Raw genomic sequence first — 23,338 nt, forward strand, 5'->3', positions numbered from 1 at the left:
GGGAGGAAAGACTTTAGAAAGTAAATCATTGAAGTTTCCAGGCACTATAGACTGTGTTCCTCCAGAATTCGTATGTTGAAACCTAATCCTCAATGCAGTGGTATTTGGAGGTGGGCCTTTGGAAGATGATTAGGTCATGGGGTGGAGCCTTCATGAGTGGGATTAGTGCCCTTATAAAAGAGGTCCCAGAGAGCTCCCTCATCCCTTCCACCAAGTGAAGACACAATGAGAAAATGGCTGTCAGCAGTCAGCAAGAGAGCTTTCATGAGAACCTGACTGACACCCTGAGCTTGAACTTCCAGCCTCTAGAACTGTGAGAAATAATTTTCCATTATTTTTAAACCACTCAGTCGATAGTATTTTGTTACAGCAACCTGAATTAAGACATTGGAATACAGTAGTGGGTTAAAAAATCTCATCAGCCCTTTGCACCTATTCACTTGGCCACCTGACCCATGTTTTGGTGTTTCTGGAAAGAGCAGTGCTGAATGGGCTGTGGATGGGACCATAGGTTCAGGAGAGGAGCTGAGCTCACAGCTGGAGGCAGTGGGAACTGCCTCCAAGGGCCCTCTGACTCTGGCCTGGCTTCCTTTGTCACCTCACCTTCTTCTTCCTCTTTCCAGGAAGGCTGTGGTCTTCATCACATTCCAGCAGGAGACATGGACTCACATCAAGCCATCACACTGAACCCTCTGTGCTTAGAGCTTTGTATCCAGGAGCGTGACAGCAAGGACTATATCGTCATTTGGCTCCATACTCCTGCACTGAGAACAAGAATCTCAAGAAGTGATGAAGTCTGTGACCCAGCAATTCCACTCCAGGTACCCATGGAAGAGAACTGAGAACACATACATATAAATGTGACCGTGGTGCTATTCATAACAGCCAAAACATGGGAACAGTCCAAATGTTCATCAGCTGATGGCTGGAGGAACAAATGTGCTCTGTCCATACCCTGGATTATTATTAAGCTCGAAAGGAAATAGAGTAATGATACATGGTATAAGATGGATGAACCTTGGAAACATTACGCTAAGTGGAAGAAGCCACATACAAAAGGCCATATACCATGTGATTCCATTCTGATGAAATATATAAATTCAGCAAACCCACAGAGAATGAAAGTAGATTTGTGGTTGCAGGAGGCTAGGGGATGGAATAACGGGACACGTGTGTGTGCATGAATTTGCTTCAGTCGTGTCTGACTCTTTGTGACCCTCTGGACCATAGTCCGCCAGGCTCCTCTGTCCATGGGATTCTCTAGGCAAGAATACTGGAGAGGGTTGCCATTTTCTCTTCCAGGGCATCTTTCCCACCCAGGGATTGAACTTGTGTCTCTTGTGTCTCCTTCATTGTCAAGTGGGTTCTTCACTACTAGCGCCACCTGGGAAGCCCAGAATAATGGGAGTGGCTGCTGATGGGTATGGGATTTCTTTTTTGGGTGATCAAAACGTTCTGGAAGTAGATAGTTGTGATGGTTACCCAACATTGTGAATATACTAAAATGCACTGAATTATACACTTTAAAATGATGCATTTTATCTCAATAAAAAATGCAATTAAAAAAAAAACGTAATGAAATCAAGTTGCTGGTGAGCAGCAGTCCCCTTTCCTTCTTTCTTCCCTTCCTCAGCCAGCTGGGAACTTTGTTCAAACACTTGTACACCCTAGATCTGTATTTTCAGCTCTTCTATTGACTCTTCCATCTTTTCTTCACTTTCCAACCACTTCTCTGCCTTTAGGGACCATCCTTTGAGAGTCAAGTGTGTATTCAGTTCTGAGTATTCCTTCTGGTGCCTGCAGTCTGCCTCGGGTCTTTGGGACTGGGTTGATCTAGATAGAAATCCCAAATCACCACTCTGTCTCTGGGAACACTACACCTCTGAGCCGCTCTCTATGGAAGCCGGATTTCTCAAACGTTGGAAAGCAGCAGGGAGGCTGGTTTAAGAGACTGACTGATAAACAAGGCCTGGCAAAATGCCAGTTTGGGCAGTCTGGGTTTTGTTGGTATTTTGCTGCTGTCATTTCTGCTGTTATGAAACAAGCCTTGGAGTAAAGAGTTTCCTCTATTACCGGGTTTCTGAGGACCCCTCAGTTTGCTCCTTTACCTGTTCCCTCCGCAGCAGGGGCCAGCACAAGCCCCTCCCTCAGGCTGCTTGTGTGGAATCCACACATCTATTTAGCTGAAAGCATGAGAGTTCTTCAGGGTACAAACCTCATGAAAGTAGCAGCTGGGGCACTCATTGTGCCCATTCTGAGGGCTCCTGGCTGCAGTCCTACGCCATCCCTGCCCACCTCACACATGGGACTTCCTGCTTTGCTCTCTGGATAGATGAAGGTGCCTCAATCTAGGTGTTTCTAGTCCTTGCTTATCTTTCACTCATTTCTAATAAGCACGTCCAGGAGCACTTTTATCCCCATAGATGAATCTGAAGGACAGACAAAATGGGAAGCTTCTTATCATAAAAGTTCTGGAAGGAAAAGGGAAATCATATCCCACCCTGGCTTTTAAGCAGCATGCTGAGATGTGAGGCAAATGAGGTAGTACTGCCTTATCCAGACTAAAATAGTTTAAGCTGGTTAATAAAAATGAAAGCTTTGGGGTTTATTTTCTTAGCTGACAAATAAAGCTCAGAATAGTCAAGTGGGTTGAAAAATATTCAAGTGATTCACATCAGAATGCTGGCCGTTGGTTAGTCTACAAGGAGCACCAGTAGAACAAGCCAGGTCATTATCTGCAGATTTATTGGAAACACACAGCCCTAATCATTAACAGCTTACTGAGCTACCTCCTACCAGCCAAAGAGAAGATATTTTTGGAGTCAGCATTATGTCTTTCTCAATTGTGTTCGTGGATTAGTCAGAATGCTGTGGTGTAAGTAACAGACAGAGATTCTGGATGAACCAAGGAAAAGGGATTTTACTGGTGTCTATCTGATGTTCAAAGATTGACAGGGAGCCTGGAGAACCAGGCCTGGGGAGAACAGTAACCAAGACTGCTCCAGAATGAGGAAACTTGTAGAATGGGAATGATACCATAGCTGGAACAGTTGGGATAAGGCATGGGCGCCACCCTTGGGTCACTCAAGATTCAAAGTCTCGAGAGGAAGCATCCAGTTGGTTGAGGCTTTATTGCAAGTGTGCCAGTCACTTTACTACCATAATGAAAGGGAAAAGCATCTCATCTCTCAGCTTTTGTATAGGAAGTGGGTGTCATCCCATCAAAACTACAGGCACTTCCCTGGTGGTCTAGTGGTCAAGAATCCACCTTGCAATGCAGGGGACGCAGTTTCGATCCCTGGTTGGGGAACTAAGACCCCACATGCCTGAAGCGACTAAGCTGCACCTAGCAAATCCTGTGCACTCTGAGCAGCAGAGATCCTTCGTGACGCAGTGAAGATCCTGCCTGCCGCAACTGAGACCCGATGCAGCCAAATAAATAAATATAAAAAAAAAAAGGATTGGATCAAAACCAATCATCGCTTCTTTCATTTGAAGCAGAAAACCACTTGAAACAAATGACCATATCTTCTCTGTGAAAGAGTGTCCAGTTATCTGTAGGAAGTGTTTACAATGAGGCCTTAATTTTCTGGGCATTCTGGCAAAGGTGATGTATGAGGATGAGCTAAAGGAATATCTGAAACTCTTACTGGCGCTCCCGCTCAACTGGTTGGTGCAGGCTTGGCTGTGTCAGTGGAGACGACGTGAGCTAGTATTTACACACAGACAAATGACACGTGTATATAGCAGTCAATCAAAGTAGGTAAAGGTGAGCTGAATAAACCTCCTTTGTGAGGGACTTCAGCCATTTTTTTCCATCAAAAGACTTAATAGGTGATGAGCCCTTCCGGTACTGAGAGGTAGGAGACTCGCAATGCACTTAGAACCTCTGTGGACTCCATCAGCATTCACAGTATATGTACATATGCTGTTAGCCAGGGCCAGCAGCATGGCACCTGAGGAGCAGCAGCCCACCATCCTGAACAAGCACTCGGCCCATGAGGGCCCTTCTGGGTAAGCCTGCGTAGGGCATGGTAAGCAGTATTGTTAAGTGGGCTGTTTACTTTGCCTCTCCTATCATTTACACTTCGTTCTGGCGAAAAAAAAAAAAAGTGTGGAACGTTGATGGCTGAAAAAGATCTACCATGATGGTGCCGGACCTGTTCCAAAGAAACTAAGGCAATGATCATGTTGGACCACACTGTAAGCTTTACAGCAACCCATGTTCCCCTAAGGATGTGGTTGAGCAAACATGGGATAAAGTTCAGCAGGCAATTAGGAATTGCAAGTCTTGTGACATTGTGGAAGAGATCTGAAATATCACAGCAGCCTTGGGAGACTTAGTAACAATTATATGAATGGGAGCTGGAAGAACTGCCCCCAGAGACATGTCATGACTTCAGGGGACTGGAGAAGATTGGGTGTGTGCTTGCCACAGCATAGTTTTCTCGGAGCATGGAAGGAGGGAGCAGGCGGTGCTCCCTCTCCCAGAAACACCTCCTCACTCGAGGAAGGTGCCTGCCTTGAGTAGCTGCTCTTTACCCACTGGTTTCTCAGATAATTGACTCAGCTTTTCACTCTTGCAGAGCGAGTCAGCAAGGCTTTCAGAGAGGAAAGTTTGTTTGTCTATATAGTATTCAGCATGGTTTTGTGGTTGCAATAGATATTCCATTAGGATTCTTGGTGGATAAACCACAGATAACATTCTCCATGCCTCTTTGCATGTAATCTTAATAATGGAGTGCTTGGCCAATATTTTATTGATTATTGAGAATTAGGAATAATAATGGTTGTGTTTGTTGGAGAGCATCTGGGGAAAGATAATTAGAAACATATTTTGTCACGGCAATGAAACAATTGTCATGTTAGTTTTTTAAAGAATTCTTCTAAAAGAATTAGGATTACTTCTTTTTTAAGAACAGCTTCTAAAATAAAGATCATGATATAATGCTAAAAATTAATGTTTTGCTTGGGCAACTTAGAAATAAGTTCGTGAGAAGTAGAATACTATTAATAATGAAGAACTAAAACGTAAGCTTAGCTGTTATTGTTATGCGGACCCACCTCCAGAAAATTTGGCTTCCAGGTATGGGCACACAGAATAGAATCCAACTATTCAGGTTTATCCCATGTTTTTGGGCTTCTTAATATAATAATCATGCATTTTAATATAAGTTTATATAACATTCTGGAGATACTTAAAGTCTATGTCAGTTTGAAAAGGATTTAAATAGCAGCATCTAAATTGTTTTCATATATAGTGTAGCTTAGTGAAAGTGAAAGTGAAGTTGCTCAGTCATGTCTGACTCAGTCGTGTCCAACTCTTTGTGACCCCATGGACTGTAGCCTGCCAGACTCCTCCCTCCATGGGATTCTCCAGGCAAGAGTACTGGAATGGGTTGCCATTTCCTTCTCCAGGGGATCTTCCCGACCCAGGGATCGAACCCGGGTCTCCCGCATTCCAGGCAGATGCTTTAACCTCTGAGCCACCAGGGAAGCCATAGTCCTAGACAACTTGATTTTTTAATTATAAATCTCTAGGGCCAGCTTAGGATGGATTCTTTGTAAAATCAAACATTAAAATAGAATCAATATTATGCCTATGACTTCATATATTCCTTTGGTATAGATTTATAGGGAATATAATTTCAAATCTCTGTTAATACATGATTCTTCGCATTTCTCAAGCTTTAATATAACGGTGTAAAAACCACAGCATTTTAGCATGATGGAAACTATCATTGATTGGAGTGAGCACCAATCAGAAGGTTATTGTAATAATTTGAGCAAAAAATGCCAGTGGAGCTAGTAAGAAGTAGCTGGATTGTTAATAGTTTTCAAAAGAAGACTCACCAGAATTTGCTGGTGGAGTCCTTGTGAGTGTGGAAAGAGGACTCAAACATGGCTCCAGGGTTTTTGCTCTGAGCAGACAGAACAATGAAGTTGCCGTTTACTGTCAAAAGAAGAGCTATCAGAAGAGTAGATTTTAGGGTAAAAGTCAGGAGTTCGGTTTTGGACTACTAAGTTTGAGATAACTTGAAGACTTCTAAGGGAAGATGCCAAGGAATTCACTGGAATAAAAGTCTGACATTTAGGTGAGAGGTCTGGGCTGGAGGTAGAAATCTGCACATCATCAGTGCGTATGTGTATTGGAAGACTTGAGAGTGCGGAAGGATGAGGACCAAGGATGGAGAACCTTGGGACGTGCCAAGATTCAGAGATCAGGCAGATGCATGGAATCAGCAAGAGTTAACTCTGAAGTGGCCAGAGAGGGAGGGAGAGCCCAGGGAGAGTGGCGTCCCAGAAGACAGGACAAGGATGTTGTTCAGGGAGGGAAGAGTAATCACCTTTGTCAGTTGCTCCTTAAAAGATGAGAAAAATAACTGAGAAACAGACTGCCCTAGTTTGTCCAGAAGTCCCCCAGTTTGGGCTACAAGTCCTCAGCCAGCTGGGATGGTTGGTCACTCTACCAGTGAGAAATGGCCATTCCTTAGCAACATATGGGTCAGGAGTGATTTAGGCACGGTAAGTTTGTGTGGAATAGTGGGGACAAGTGTGGACAAAACTGAGTGGAGTAAGTTGGTTTTAAGAGAGAAAAGGTAGATTATTGTTACATCAGGTGTGTGTGTGTGTGTGCGTGCGTGCACACTCAGTCATGTCCAACTCTTTGCAGCCCCATGGACTGTAGCCCTCCAGGCTCCTCTGTCCATGGGATTTTCAGGCCAGAACACTGGAGCAGGTTGCCACTTCCTACTCCAGAGGATCTTCCCGACCCAGGGATCAAACCCATGTCTCTTGTGTCTCCTGCATTGGCAGGTGGATTCTTTACCGCTGTGCCCCCTGGGAAGCCCAGGTGTTACATCATACATATTACAATACCATTACTTCATTATTCTTACATAAGCTTAATATGTTATATACAAAAATTTTTTTATTTTTTACAGATGAATTCTGAAGTATTTAAGAGAAAAATATTATGTTATCTAGGACTTTCTTTAAAACACTTCAGCAAGGACAAAGCAAATAAGTTATCTCACCTATAATAATAATAATAATTGTTGTTATTATTATTATTTTGGCCATGCCATGCAGCATGTAGAACCTTAGTTCCCTGACCAGGGATCGAACCCATGCCCCCTGCATTGAAAGTATGGGGTCTTAACCACTGGATGGCCAGGGAAGTCTGTTGCTTATAATTATTAAGTCTGGGTAGTATAATTATGAGGTTCATTATAATATTCTCTATGTTTATATATGATTGAAATTTTTCATAATAAAAAGTTTTTAAAAATTTAAAGGAAGTGAATGGGTGAAAAGGAATTAGAGGCAGCAGGAATAAACAACCTTTTGAGGAGGTGGACTGTAAAGGAGAGTAAAGAAATGGGCAGTACCTGGATTGGTCTCTGTATTTCGTTTTGTCTTCGAGCCGGGGGAAGTTGCAGTTTGTTTGGATGCTGAGGTGGACACACTGATGAGGCAGGCAAGGCGAGGCAAATGCAGGTGTGCTGGCCTTGCTGGAGTAGGGAGAGGGGGTGGGGCAGGCGGGGCACAGGTGTGACATCATTGGTCTTAGTGACAATGGTGCTGAGCTTGTCTGCAGTCAGTAGGGATCCTGTGATGATTGGCTATAAATTCCAGAGGGCATCCAGTGGAGGTGTCTGAGGTTGGGAAGGTGGGGAGTTGGTCAGACTGAGGGGATATACCAAGATCTGTGGGAGTGAGTCCTAGTGAGAGGGATGGTTTGGGATCTTGGGATTCTGGTCATGATGGGTAAATATCCAAGAAGTCAACATGGGTTTGGGTATCATGGGATTAGCCGTATCAGGCAGATGTGAGGGTGAGACTGAGAGTTATGGGGAGAGAGGAGGCTCGTAGAGGGTGGGCCATCAGGAAGCATAGGAAACTCTGCAGCTGTGTCCTCCCGCCCCAGGCCCCAGCTGACTAAGTCCCAACGCTATCTCTGGCTCAACCTGTGGGGTTGGGACCCAGTGATGTTCTTATCAGAAAGAGGAGGGGAGGGAAAAAGGAAAAAGCAAGAGTCAGATACTAAGGAGGGCTTCCCAGGTGGTACAGCTGTTAAGAATCCACTTGCCAATGCAGGAGATGCAGAAGCCTTGGGTTCGATCCCTGGGTTGGGAAGATCCCCTGGAGGAGGAAATGGCAACCCACTCTAGCATTCATGCCTGGGAAATGCTATGGACAGAGGAGCCTGGCAGCCTACAGTCCATGGGGTCACAAAGAGTCGGGCCCAACTGAGCACACACACAGAATATACTAAGGGAAATTAGAGACGTCTTTCAGCTCCCAGACCTGATAAGGTCAAGATGAGAACGTTATAAAAACCAAAAATGCTAATAAATTTACTGGTGGGTCACAAGGCCATTAAGTTCAAGTTCAGGAATTTAATCTCTCCTTTGGTCATTCTGTAGACTTTCCAGGGGCAGAAAATTTGTCATGTGAAATGGAGTGTTCTTCCTTATGAGTTTGTAGGTATGCTGATTAGAATTTATGAAGACGTGGAGCTTTATCTTTTATCTGTTATCAAAATGAAAGATATAATGCTTAGCGGCTTTCCAGTACTTTCTCAAAAACTTGTGAACATATCACTAGGACCTCAAAAATAATTGTATTGGATCTATAAAGACACCTGTGTACCAGGGCCTTCTGTGGTGTGCCTTGCTGGAACCTGTGCAGGAGGACCTGTGCAGCTCCAAGCCCATCTCCGGGCAAAGCTCTCTCTGACCCACGTACTCCAGACTCCCGGTTCCGTGAAGTTCTGCGGAAGCCCTCACACAACCCAGTGATAGCCCTCACACCACTCAGGTGACCCCTGAAAGCAACCTTTGGTTGTTTTGCCTGAGTCTCACATCTCTGCACAGATGGTTTCTCACGGTCCTTCAAGGAATCTATTATTTTGAGTCTCACACATTCCTTGGCATAAAGTAGGTATTTAGTGAATATCTGTTGCATGAAGATAAAAGAAATGCATGAGCTTATTTATTTATTGAACACCTTATGGGTTGCAGACATTGTTTTAGGTACTAAGGAAATGCTTGTAAATAAAAGAAATAAAAATCTCTGCCTCACTCTCACGGGTCTGACCTTTTAGAGGGAGGGAAGCAATGCATGTTCTTACAATACATGAGGAGGGAGCAGGGTGGCAAAAACTGAACTGCAAAGTGAAGTCTTACTGAGTGCCTATCACGTGCCAGTTGTTTTAACCTGCCATCTAGAACTTCCCTGGTGGTCCAGTGGTTAGGACTCCACCCTTCCTCTACAGGGGGCATGAGTTTGATTCCTGGTCAGGGAACTAAGATCCCGCATGCCTCGTGGTGTGGCCAAGAGAAAACAAATGTCTAACATGCCACCGGGATGGCATCACCAACTTGATGGACGTGAGTCTGAGTAAACTCCGGGAGATGGTGATGGACAGGGATGCCTGGCATGCTGCGATTCGTGGGGTTGCAAAGAGGCGGACACGACTGAGTGACTGAACTGAACTGAACTGAATGCAGTAAGTAGTATTGATCCCCATCTGAGAGATATGCAAACTGGGGCTCAAAACGGCGAGATTCCCAAGATAATGGTGCCAAATTGGCAGAGCAGGAATTAGAGTGCAGATCTCTCTGACTTCAGGGCCCAGATTTCTCACCAGTACACTGCCCTGCTTCTCAGTCCCTGTTGAGCACTAGGAGGAGCATTTCTGTTGGGAGCGTAGGTTCACCGGTAAATCTGGAATCCTCCGTTCTCTCTCTCTGTCATGGACGGGAGCTAACTGAATAGCAGACACCTCTCTTGCAACCAGCCTTTGACGCTAAAGGCACTTGATAGCTTTAAGCTATCTAGCTCTCAGGTTAATTTCCATTTAGTTACAGGTGCAAATCTAAAAGCTACTGCAACTTAAATCCAGGAGCCATTTCACAGGTTGTTAAAATGCCAGTTCCTACCATATGACTAAGGAAAAAATGATTCAGCTCAATAATCTACCCACATCACCTAAAAATCAGCAGTAATGCCCTCATAATCCCTGTTCCAAGTCGTGCTCTGAATCCTGGACAACATTCCTGATTTATTGTTCTTATTTCCTAGTGAGGTATGACTGACATAAAGTATGATATTAATTTCAAGTATATAACATACCAATTTGATACTTCTGTATGTAGTGAAAGGATCACAATAAATCTAGTTAGCATTCATCACCATGTGTACTTACAAACTTGATTTTCTTGTGGTGAGTTAGTGTTTACCCGGAAGTGGAATTACTAGATCATATGGTAGTTGCATTTTTATTTTTTTGAGGAAACTCCATACTATTTTCCTTAGTGGCGGCACCAACTTACATTCCCACTAATAATGTAAGGGGGTTCACTTTCTTCCACATCCTTGCCAACGTTTGTTATTTGTAGACTTTTTAATGACAGCTGTCCTGACGGTGTGAGGTGATGTCTCACTGTGTTTTTATTTGCACTTCTTCATTGAGTAGTGGTGTTGAGCACCTCTTCATGTGTCTCTTAGCCATCTGTATTTCTTTTTTGGTAAATTTCTATTCAGATCCTCCACCTATTTTTCAAGTGGATTTTTTTTTTCTGTTAATAGGAATTTTTTAATGTATTTTTTATGTTAATGCCTTATCAGATATATGATTTGTAAAATCTTTTCTCCCATTTGGTAGGTTGCCTTTTCACTTTGCTGATATCTTCCTTTGGTGTGTAGAAGCTTTTTAGTTTGAAGTAGTCTCATTAATTTAATTTTGCTTTTGTTGGCTTTGTGGTTGGTATTAAATCTGAAAGTCACTGCCAAGAGTGATGCCAAGGAGCTTACCACTTATGTTTTTCTACTAGGAATTTTATGATTTCTGGTCTTGCATTCAAAATTTTAATCCGGTTTGAATTAATTTTTGTGTGTGGTATAAGATAGGGATCCAGTTTCGTTCTTTGGAATATGACAGTTGGGTTTGCCCAGCACCATCTGTTGAAGAGACTTTCCTTCTCCATTGTATGTTCCTGGCTCCTTTGTTCTAGACTCACTGATCATATATATATGGCTTCATTTCCGGGCTCTTTATTCTGTTCCATTGATCTATGTGTTCATTTTTTATTCCAATACCATACTGTTTTGATTACTATAACTTTGTAATATAGTTTGAAATTAGGGAGCATGATGCCCCCAGCTATGTCCTTTTTTCTCAAGATGACTTTAGCTATTTGGGGTCTTTTGTGGTTCCATATTGTCACCCTGCTTATTTAACTTATATGCAGAGTACCTCATGAGAAATGCTGGGCTGGAAGAAGCACAAGCTGGAATCAAGATTGCCAGGAGAAATATCAATAACCTCAGATACACAGATGACACACCATCCTTATGACAGAAAATGAAAAGGAACTAAAAAGCCTCTTGATGAAAGTGAAAGTGGAGAGTGAAAAAGTTGGCTTAAAGCTCAACATTCAGAAAACTAAGATCATGGCATCCGGTCCCATCACTTCATGGGAAATAGATGGGGAAACAGTGGAAACAGTGTCAGACTTTATTTTTTTGGGCTCCAAAATCACTGCAGATGGTGACTGCAGCCATGAAATTAAAAGACACTTACTCCTTGGAGGGTAAGTTATGATCAACCTAGATAGCATATTCAAAAGCAGAGACATTACTTTGCCAACAAAAGTCCATCTAGTCAAGGCTATGGTTTTTCCTGTGGTCATGTATGGATGTGAGAGTTGGACTGTGAAGAAAGCTGAGTGTGGAAGAATTGATGCTTTTGAACTGTGGTGTTGGAGAAGACTCTTGAGAGTCCCTTGGACTGCAAGGAGATCCAACCAGTCCATCCTAAAGGAGATCAGTTCTGGGTGTTCACTGGAAGGACTAATGTTGAAGCTGAAACTCCAATACTTTGGCCACCTGATGTGAAGAGTTGACTCATTGGAAAAGACTCTGATGCTGGGAGGGATTGGGGGCAGGAGGAGAAGGGGATGACAGAGGATGAGATGGCTGGATGGCATCACCGACTCGATGGATATGAGTTTGAGTAAACTCCGGGAGTTAGTGAGGGACAGGGAGGACTGGCATACTGCGGTTCATGGCATTGCAAAGAGTCGGACACGACTGAGTGACTGAACTGAACTGAACTGAACTGAACTGAAAAATTTTAGAATTGCTTGTTCTATTTCAGCAAAAAATGCCATTGGAATTTTAATAGCTATTGCATTGAATCTGTAGATTGCTTTGGGTGGTATGGGCATTTTAACAATTTTAATTCTTCTAATCCATGAATATAGAATATTTTTCATTTACTTGTATATTCTTTAGTTGCTTTTGTCACTGTCTTACAGTTTTTAGTATATACGTCTTTTATCTCCTGGTTAACATTTATTCCTTAATATTTCATTCTTTTTGGTGCAATTGTAAATGAGATTGCTTTCTTAGTTTGTCATTATGCTAGTAAAATATTAGTGTATATAAATGCAACAGATTTCCCATATATTGATTTTGTAGCCTGCCAATGTGTTTGTTCGGAGAAGGCAATGGCACCCCACTCCAGTACTCTTGCCTGGAAAATCCCATGGACAGAGGAGCCTGGTAGGCTGCAGTCCGTGGGGTCGTGAAGAGTCGGACACGACTGAGTGACTTCACTTTCACTTTTCACTTTCATGCATTGGAGAAGGAAATGGCAACCCACTCCAGTGTTCTTGCCTGGAGAATCCCAGGGACGGGGAGCCTGCTGGGCTGCCGTCTATGGGGTTACACAGAGTTGGACACGACTGAAGCGACTTAGTAGCAGCAGCAGCAATGTGTTTGTTTATTATATCTAATAGTTTTTTAGTGGAGACTTTAGAGTTTTCTTTATATGAATTCATGCCTTCCACAAGTAATGCCAGTTTTACTTCTTCCTTTTCAATTTGGGTGCCTTTGATTTTTCTTCTATATTTGCTCTAACTAGATTTCCAATACTATGTTGAATAAGTGTCAAGAGTGGGCATCTTTTATTCCTGATCTTAAAGGGATAACTTAGTTTTTCACCATTGAATGTGATCTTAGCTGTGCATTTGTCATAAATGGCCTTTATTGTGTTAGGATATGTTCCTTCTATATATGTTTTAAGAGTTTATATCATAAATGGATGTTGAGTTTTGTCAGATGCTTTTTCTGTATCTGTCGAGATGATCATATGGTTTTTACCTTTCTTTTGTTAACATGGTGTGTTATGTTGATTGATTTATGATTGTTGAAGCATTCAATCATCTCTGGAATAAATCCATTTGATTAGTGCAGTAAGTCTCCTACAAATGAAGAAGTTCTGGTCCGAGAGCATGTTCTGGGTCCAGTTTATTCCTAAGTCCAACAAAGTTAGCCTAGGTACTCAACTACCACAGTTGGCTATATATTGTATACTGTATTGTAACAGGTTTATAATGCCATCCACACAGATAATACATAAAGAACAAACACAAAAAATAGTACTGTAAAGTACACCAAAGCACAGCCACTTTCAGAGGGTGCACGCATGTGACAACACACGCCAGACACATTAACTTACGTGGACTGGACGTGTGCATCTGTGCAGGTTTCAGCTTAAAGGTTCGTGTATAGGGGAATCACTGTGTGTGATACTTTTAATGTATTGTTGCATAAGGTTTGTTTATATCTTGTTGAGTATTTTTGCATCTTTGTTTGCTGGCCTGTAATTTTCCTTTTTTGTGTGGTATCATTGCCTGATTTTGGTATCAGCGTAACGTTGGCCTTGTAAAATAAGTGTGGAAGTATTGCCTCATCTTCTACTTTTTGAAAGAGTTTATGAAGGAATGGTATTAATTCTTCTCTAAATGTTTGGTAGAATTCACTAGTGAAGCTATCTGGTCCTAAACTTTTATTTGTGGGGGGTTTTTAAATTACTGATTCAGTGTCCTTACTAGCAAGCAGCCTGTTCATATTTCTATTTCTTCATGATTATTTTTAGGAATTTACCTGTTTCCATTAGGTTGTCCCGCTTCTTGGTATATAATCATTTGTAGTAGTCCCTAGTGATCCATTGTATTTATGTGATTTGGGGTGTAAGGTCTTCTCTTTCATTTGTGATTTTATTTATTTGAGTATTTTCTCTTTTTTTAATCTACCTTGTTGATTTTTTTCCAAACAAGCTCTTGATTTCATTGATCTGTTCTCTTGTTAGTCTCTATTTCATTTATTTCTGCTCTGATCTTTGTTATTTCCTTCTATCTTTTAGCTTTGAACTTCATTTGCTCTTTTCTAGATCCTTGAGGTATAAAACTGTTTATTTGAGATTTTTAAAACTTCTTGAGGTAGGCATTTACCACTATGAATTTCCCTCTTAGAACTGCTTTTGTGGCATTCCATAAATTGTGGTATATTGTATTTCCATTTCCATTTGTCTCAATATATTTTTTTATTTCACATTTGCTTTCGTCTTTGACCCATTGGTGTGTTGATTAGTTGCCACACATTTGTGGATTTTCCAGTTTTTTTCCTTTTAGTTGATTTCCAGTTTTATTATAGTCAGAAAAGATTTTGATATGATATCAGTCCTTAATTTATTAAGGCTTGTTTTGTGGCCTAACATATGATGGATCCTAAAGAATGTTCCATGTGTACTGAGAAGCATATGTATCCGATTGCTTTTGGGTGAAATGCTTTACATTACATGAAACAGTCACTTCTCCCAATCTACCAAGACCAGTCAGCATCCCAGGGGCTTCCCAGGTGGTGCTAGTGGTACAGAACCCCCTGGACAATGCAGGAGACATAAAAGATGTGGCTTTGATCCCTGGGTCAGGAAGATTCCCTGGAGGAGGGTGTGGCAACCCACTCCAGTATACTTGCCTGGAGAATGCCATGGACAGAGGAGCCTGGTGGGCTCCAGTCCATAGGGTTGCAAAAAGTTGGACACAACTGCAGTGACTTAGCACTCACAGTTAGCACGTAGATTCAGACTGATTGGAAGCCAGACCCCCAGGCAACAGCTTTTAAAGAATGCAGTATATACAGGCCTATGGGACTACAAACTTAAGCCATGCTGTCCCCCAAGAGCCAGGTGATCTGGAGGTGTCCCTAGGGCTTCAGAAGAGTGTGTGCGCTACTTTCTGGGAGATAACCAATGAGTCGACGTGAGGCAGAAGGAGAATGTAAAGATGGCATTCCCCAACCTGCATTCCCTGAGAGCACCTCCATATCCCCTAGATGTGTGCCAAACCCGAAGCCTACCCCTCAGCAGCTGCTCCAGGAGCAGCAGCTAGGTGTCTGTTGTGGAAATGCTGTGGGTGTGTTTCAGTTGTCTGTCTGTGCATTGCCCTGGAGGTAGTTACCTGTCAAGGACTGTCTCTCTGACTGTTAACAGTCCCACAGGCCCTGATGAGCAGCCTGGCTTGTTCAAGTTTACTGACTATGCAATCTACTCAAGAGCTGTCTCCAATTTTTAGAGTCCCATGGGACCCAGGAACTCAAGTCCTTCTGGCTTCCAGAGTCAGATGATGAAGAGGCATCTTCTGGGGGGAACTACAAAAACCAGGTCACCAGATATCGAAGCCAGGGCACCAGCCATGTGTAGATGCTCCCCTCTAGGAGTTACAGGGTGTGGCAGAGAGAGGGCAAAGGCAAGGCAGAAATGGAGTGTAAAAATGCACAAGCTGAAAACAAAAAAGAGGGGAAAACAGAAAGAAAAAGAAGGAAAGAGATGGTTTCTGTTGGCTTAAGCAAGGCAGAGAAAACTCAGGAAGATGGCGCCCACCAGCTTCTAGCCCAGCTGATTATTCCAGCAAGTCCCTGCCCCTCAGACCAATGCTTTAAAATTAGGAAAGGAGTCTCTCACACAAAGCCTGGGTGCTTTTCAAAGGGCTGCTTCTGCACTGGGCCCTGGGCAGGGTGAGTCTGCATGTAAGCCATTTAAGAGACATTTCTCAGTTCACTATAGGCCCGTGGGTCCCAAGGCCATGCACCCCATTGGTTTTCAAAGCCAGATGTTCTGGGGGCTCTTTTCCCAGGTGCTGGTCTTAAAACCTGGGGTGCCCAATGTGGGGTACAAACCCTTTGCTCCTCAGGGAGAAGCTTTGGGTTTTGAGGTCCCTCCCAGTTTTGGGATGCCATGCCAGGTGTGGGGTTTAAGAGAGCTTGTGTCTTAGCCTTTTCTACCCACTTTGATGAGCTTTTCCTCTCCTTTGCCCAGTGTGAAAGAGTGGTTCCATCAGTTTTTATGTTTTTTTCCCAGAGGAAATTTTTTCATACCTTTGTGTATATTCAGTCTGTCTGTGGGAAGAGGCAAATTCAAGATCTTCTTGTGTCATCATCTTAAGCTGAATCCCTCTTGTATTATTATTTTAAAAGTATATTTCTGTATGACTCTGAGCACAGGGGAAAGCAGAAGCAGAAAAGTAAGTTGTCCAGTCAAGACCCAAACTGTGAGACCCAAACTGTATGTGTGAGTAGTAATTACTTCCACACCAGTAGTGGGTCACACCAATTGTGGGCCACACTCCACCTCGTATATCTTCTGGAGCCATGCTGCAGTGAAGGGCAGGGTGCCTGCAGGTATCCAGGAGGTAGCCCCCGCTGGATCTGGATGCAGATCCAGCCTCTGCATCCCCACTTTCTTTCACCCTGAATTGTGTATTCCCCACTGTGCCCAGAGAAGGCTGCCGCCTGGGGACTTAAGGTCAGGCTGGCCAGCACTGGGGGTTCCAGCATGCTGTAGGATCACCCCACAACCTCCAGTTGGGTCCATGATGGGGTAAGGATGGGGTCAGTGAGCACCAACACAGACTCTTTCTTTATTCACCTCCAAGGCCCTGGTCACCACATGCAGAGGACTTGAAGAAAAAGGAACATTTAAACATATTGAGTTTCCCACTGGAAGTTAAAACAAGAAATGAAGCAGCAGGGGTTTGCTCCGTTCAGTTGCCTGAGAGCAGCTGCTGACCGTGTCTTCAGCCCCCAGCGAGCAGAAAGCAGTGCTTGCCCCGGGTAGGTACTGCTTCCATCCAAACCAAACTTCCCCTCAATGACTTCATTGAAAGCTAGTTTACATCGTGAAGAGAAACTCCATTTATTTATTTGTAATAACTTGGGGATTTTATGGGCCCACAAGAGGATGTAATTTAAGAAAATATTAGCAAGCTATTTCAAATACCCAGCTTTTGAAACTTGCTATGCCAAATAATCATCAATAGAAACATCTCAATATTAGGAATGAAAAGCTGCAGCAAAACTTCCTTTGAGCAGGGCTTTGGAGGTGGAGAAGTTTTGCAATGTATATTTTTGGTCATGACATCCTGGGGTCCTAGGAAAAGACAACTGGATTTTCAGGAACCCATTATGAACAACATATGACCTAATAGAAATGGGTACATCTAATGCCTCCCTTGTGGGGCTTTAGCCCTATAAATAACTGAGAAAATTCATGGGCTGATCCACTCTCTGTTGCTTCACTTTGAACATGGTGTTGGAGGGAGTTACATGATGTTTTTATTAGGGTTTTAGAGACAAAATAATCCAAGGTTACCAAGAAAGAGGGTGAGCTAAGAATGGCCCCTTGCTGCAGAAATATGATATTTTTCAAGTTTCCATACTCTTAACAATCGTATGTTAGTGATGTTCTTATTTCCTTAAATAGCCAACGTCATAAATCTTTGGAAATCTTTTTGAACCATGTTCAACCCTATCCTCCTATTGGAAGCATGAGGGATCCAGTGGCGGAAGACACAAATTCTTCACCCATCAAATCTTCATCTTTTATCTCCAGGAGACCCGTGGTGAAAAGGGTGGATGTGTACACATGATCACGTGCTCATCTCGCTGTAATTACATGCACATGCATTGGACTTACGAATCTAGATATCCCTAACCCCACCCCTGATCTTCCTGAGGACACAAAGAAATCTTGTTTATATTTACAGCCCTAGGCCTACACTGCTGCCCAGCTGTTGAGTAAGTTTATGAAGTATTTACTATGCTGAACACTCTCTTAAGTACTGAGGGCCAGGAAGGAGCAGAATCTACAAAAGTGACTGGAACGAGAATTACCATTTCAGAGAAAAATTTAAGACCATAGCTAACATTTAAATCGCACCTTGTATGTTATAAGGTCTTCTCTGACTCATATAAAAACACTTTGAGGGGGATATTTTCCCTATTTTTCAAATGAAGAAACCAAGAATCTGAAGGATAAGTGGATTTTTACGAAGTTGTAGAGCAGTGAGGGTGAAGTTGGGTCTTTCCTCCCCAGGTTTGGCTTTTGCCCCATCGTTTGGGTTTTTGCTTCCTCTCCCCATACCACAGTGTTCCCCGAGTCAAGACACTGACACATATACACCTATTTTTTTCTTTCATAACAGCTTTATTGAGATAAAATTACATATCACAAAGTTTACTTTTTGAAAGATATAATTCAGTTGTTTTTAGTATAATCACATGTAATCACCTCTATATAATTCCAGAACGTTTTCATTACCCCCAAAAGAAACCTCATACCCATCAGCAGTCATGCCCCACTCCCCCTTCTCCATGGCTCCTTGCAACCACGAATCTGTTTTTTGTCTCTGTGGATTTGCCTGTTCATATAAATGGAATAGAATATATATGGAATATGGACTATAGATGAATGTTTCACATGAATGGAATCAGGCAATACATGGCCTTTTGTGTCTGGCTTATTTCACTTTGCATAATTTTCTCAAGGTTCATCCATGTGGTAGCTATGTGTCAAAACTTCATTCCTCTTTATGGCAGAACAGTATTCCAGTATGTGGACATACCACATTTTGCTTATCCATTCATCAGTTGTTGGATATTTGCATTGTTTCCACTTTTTGACTATTTTATTTTTTTAAAGAGAATAAATCTATTTATTTAAGGCACTCAGTTTGTAGTAATTGGTATGGCAGAAATGGAAAATTTAGTATGGGGTACATAGAAAAGCAAAACACAGTTTTCCAGAAACATTCTCATCTCATCAAGTGTCTGTGGTCCTTGCACTATAGTTGATGTGATGTTGCAGTTCTACAAAGTACTCTAGTAAAGCCTAAGATGTGGACGCCTGGAAAAGCCTTGACACTTCACCACAGTGCTGCCATGAACACTTGTGTACAAGTTTTCATATGAAGATACATTTTCAATTCTCTTGGGTATATATACCTAGGAATGAGAATTGTTGAGGCATGTAATAACTATGTTTAACATTTGGAGGAACTTCCATACTGTTCTCCAAAGTGATTGTACCATTTTACATTCCTGCCGATAGTGTATGAGGGTTGCAGTTTCTCTGTATCCTCACCAACACTTGTTATTTTCTGTGTTTTTTTATTTTAGCCATCCTGGTAGATGTGAAGTAATATCTCTTTATGGTTTTGATTTGCATTTCTCTGATGACTAACAATGTTGAACATCTTTCCATGTACTTGCTAAATATCTACATACCTTCTTTGAAGAAATGCTTATTCAAATCCTTTGCCCATTTTTTCTAAAGTTTTTTTTTTTAAATGTGGACTATTTTTAAAGTCTTTACTGAATTGTTACAATATTGTTTCTGTTTTATATGTTATTTTTGGCTGTGAGGCATGTGGGATCTTAGCTCCCAGACCAGGGATTGAACTTGCAACCCCTGAATTGGAAGAAGTCTTAACCACTGGACCACAAGGGAAGTCCTAGATGGCATGTTTTTGTTTTCTTCAGATAAATATCCAGAAGTGGAATTACTGGATCATATGATAGTTGTATTTTTAATTTTTTAAGGAACCTCCATACTGTTTTCCACAGCAGCTGTACCAATTTACATCCCCACCAGGAGTGCAGGAGGATTCCCTTTTCTCCATATCCTCTCTAGCATGTATTATTTGTAGACTTTTTGATGACAGTCATACTGACCAGTGTGAGGTGGTATCTTACTGTGGTTTAGATCTGTGTTTCTCTAATAATTAGTAATGTTGAGCATCTTTCTATGTGCCTGTTGACCATCTGTATTTATTCTTTGGAGAAATGCCTATTTAGATCATCTGCCCATTTTTTGATTGGGTTATTTATTTATTTTTAATATTGCATTATATCAGCTATTTGTGTATTTTGGATATGAATCTCTTGTTGGGCACACCAGACAAATAGGAAGTCTTAAACTCTGGAGGTTTGGTCATCTTTCGGGACCCATCTTTCGGGTCATCTCTTTGGTCCCATCTTTCAGGACCTTCTTTGCAGGAGGCTGCATGGGTCTGAGCCTCCCTTCCATTTAACCTGAAGATCTGTATATATCTAGATATCTGAGTTGAAAGGGGTGTTAGAACTGGTGCAGTTTAATCATGGCTTGGTGCTGCAATCACACTGTCCCAAGAACATTTTATGGCTAACAGTCCCATCTCCAGTGTGTGCTAGGGGCAAGAATCCCAAGGGAGGCGGCAGCAGTTGTAAGATGTTGAATGACACTCTAGCATTATTTTAAGCCTCCACAGAAACCTTGTCACCACATCATGGTTCTGATTATATCCATAGCTGGAGCTACTTTAAGCTGTTATTACTCCCATGGTGGCCACGTTTTGGTTTGCCTATAGGCAGGGACCATAATGCAGAGGATGGGCCAGAGGTGCCATTAAAGTAGCCACATGAAGATGTGTGGGATATAACAAAGAAACCGTTGTCTTCATCTTTTTCTTCTGTACTATCGTAAAGAGTTTTTTTCGGGTATGATGTTAATTCTTGTTCGGCTGCACCTTTGAAGTTTGCATGAAGAGACAATTAGCTAAAGGGGGGTCAGGAAAAGGAAAACAAGTGTGCTCACCAGCCCCGGACAGTGGACACGGTGCCTAAGCACACCAGGGGGAGAGCGCTTTCACCTCTTCTGACTATAATCTGTGTGCACAGCTCGTGCTTTCTCTGGGCCTGGGTTTTGGCATGGGCTGCCTTCCAGTATGACGCTCTGGGAGGCAGACCAGCCAGGGCTTGCCCTCACTGTAAAAATGGGTGCAGTGGTCTTAATACTTAGGCACCGTCCGGATCTTATCATCCTGAATGTGCCTCCATGACCCACTGCTCATGGAGCAAGATTAGTAAAAGAAATCTCTGGGAGACAGCAAGGTGTGGGGAAGTTGTGGGTAGGGTCCTGAGCCTCCCAAAGCTGCTTTCCCCTCCTTGCTTGGTTTATCTTGTGAGGAGTGTGGGTCAGCAGTAAAGGGACAGTGGCCACTTTTTTGTGAAGGATTTGAGGAGCCTGTTCATACCCCTCCAGCTCAGAGAAGCTGCATCTGAGCCTGTGGATTATTGTTGGGTGCCTAGGAGACTGCGGGTCTGTAGTGAAAACCATAACAGAGGCAGACAGCTGCAGGAAACCTATAGGCAGTGCGTGAGCATTGGGGGTGGAGGCTGTGACGGGGAAGGGAAGGAAGGCCTTTTATTTATTTTTTAAATTAACTAATTTATTTTAATTGGAGGCTAATTACTTTGTAATATTGTGGTGGTTTTTGCCATACATCGGCATGAATCAGCCATGGGTGTACATGTGTCCCACCATCCTGAATCCCCCTTCCGCCTCCCTCCCTACCCCATCCCTCTGGGTTGTCCCAGAGCACCAGCTTTGGGTGCCCTTCTTCATGCATCGAATTTGCACTGGTCATCTATTTTACATACAGTAATATACATGTTTCAATGCTCTTCTCTCATATTGTCCCACCCTTGCCTTCTCCCACATAGTCCAAGATCAGATCAGATCAGTTGCTCAGTCGTGTCCAACTCTTTGCGACCCCATGAATCGCAGCACGCCAGGCCTCCCTGTCCATCACCAACTCCCGGAGTTCACCCAGACTCACGTCCATCGAGTCAGTGATGCCATCCAGCCATCTCATCCTCTGTCATCCCCTTCTCCTCCTGCCCCCAATCCCTCCCAGCATCAGAGTCTTTTCCAATGAATCAACTCTTTGCACGAGGTGGCCAAAGTACTGGAGTTTCAGCTTTAGCATCATTCCTTCCAAAGAAATCCCAGGGCTGATCTCCTTCAGAATGGACTGGTTGGATCTCCTTGCAGTCCAAGGGACTCCCAAGAGTCTTCTCCAACACCACAGTTCAAAAGCATCAATTCTTTGGTGCTCAGCCCTCTTCACAGTCCAACTCTCACATCCATACATGACCACAGGAAAAACCATAGCCTTGACTAGACAAACCTTTGTTGGAAAATTAATGTCTCTGTTTTTGAATATGCTATCTAGGTTGGTCATAACTTTCCTTCCAAGGAGCAAGCGTCTTTTAATTTCATGGCTGCAGTCACAATCTGTCCAAGGGGAGGCCTTTTAAATGGATCTTTCAGTATGACTGGTGGCTCAGACAGTAAAGATCTACCTGCAATATGGGAGACCTGGGTTCGATCCCTGGGTCACGAAGATTCCCTGGAGAAGGAAATGGCTACCCACTCCAGTATTCCTGCCTGGAGAATCCCATGGACAGAGAAGCCTGGTGGGCTACAGTCCATGGGGTTGCAAAGAGTCGGACATGACTGAGTGACTTTCACGTTCAGTACGACTGTGCTGCTTACTGAAAATGGCAGCATAGTGGGGACGGTCAGCAACTCTGCGGTGCTGGGAGGTTTGCACTGAACTCTGGCCATGAGGAATGTTCTCCTTAATACAGGCTGGTGGAAGAGAGATTTTACAAAAGCAACAGGAAATCCTTAAATGGCTTCTAGATCACCCAACCTTCTTATTTCAGACAGTTCTTAAGCTACCTTTAAGGTCTCCCCTGCCTTTCTTTGGCTCATCCTCTTTAGCCAGGTAGATGACACTACAAGAGATGAGCCATGGAAGAGTAGGCTGGGGGTGGTCCCGTTGAGGGTCACCAGGAGGCTGTGCAGGTGGCTGCCCTGGCTCTTTGGAGACCACTTAGCTAAGAGACCAGGGAGAGGAGCTCTGTGCAAGTCCCTGAAATCACTCCACACCTGACCTGCCACTCACTACAGTCCAGGCCCCTTTTCCAGTGTGGCCCCCTTTCCTCCTGCCTCCCAAGCAGGGACTTCTAGTACTTTTATCTTCTTTGTTCAATTTAAGTCCAGCTCATAGGTTGCTAATGTTGCACTAGCAATATACCTGTTGCATATTATAGTTTTTTTTTTCATATTTTTGTGCAACTATTACTACCATCCATCTGCAAAACTCTTTTCATCTTGCAAAACTGAAATTCTATACTCACTGCACAATACCTAACTCCCAGTACCTCCCTCCCCCCGCCTCTGGCAATCCCTATTCTACTTTCTGTCCCTATGATTTGGACATCTCCAGGCACCTCATATAAGCAGGATCATACAGTACATGCATTTTTGTGACTGGCTTATTTCAGTTAGCATGATGTCTCCATGGTTCATTTATGCTAT

This window comes from Bos indicus x Bos taurus, chromosome 20 (assembly GCF_003369695.1).
Source record: "Bos indicus x Bos taurus breed Angus x Brahman F1 hybrid chromosome 20, Bos_hybrid_MaternalHap_v2.0, whole genome shotgun sequence".
Taxonomy (NCBI): domain Eukaryota; kingdom Metazoa; phylum Chordata; class Mammalia; order Artiodactyla; family Bovidae; genus Bos; species Bos indicus x Bos taurus.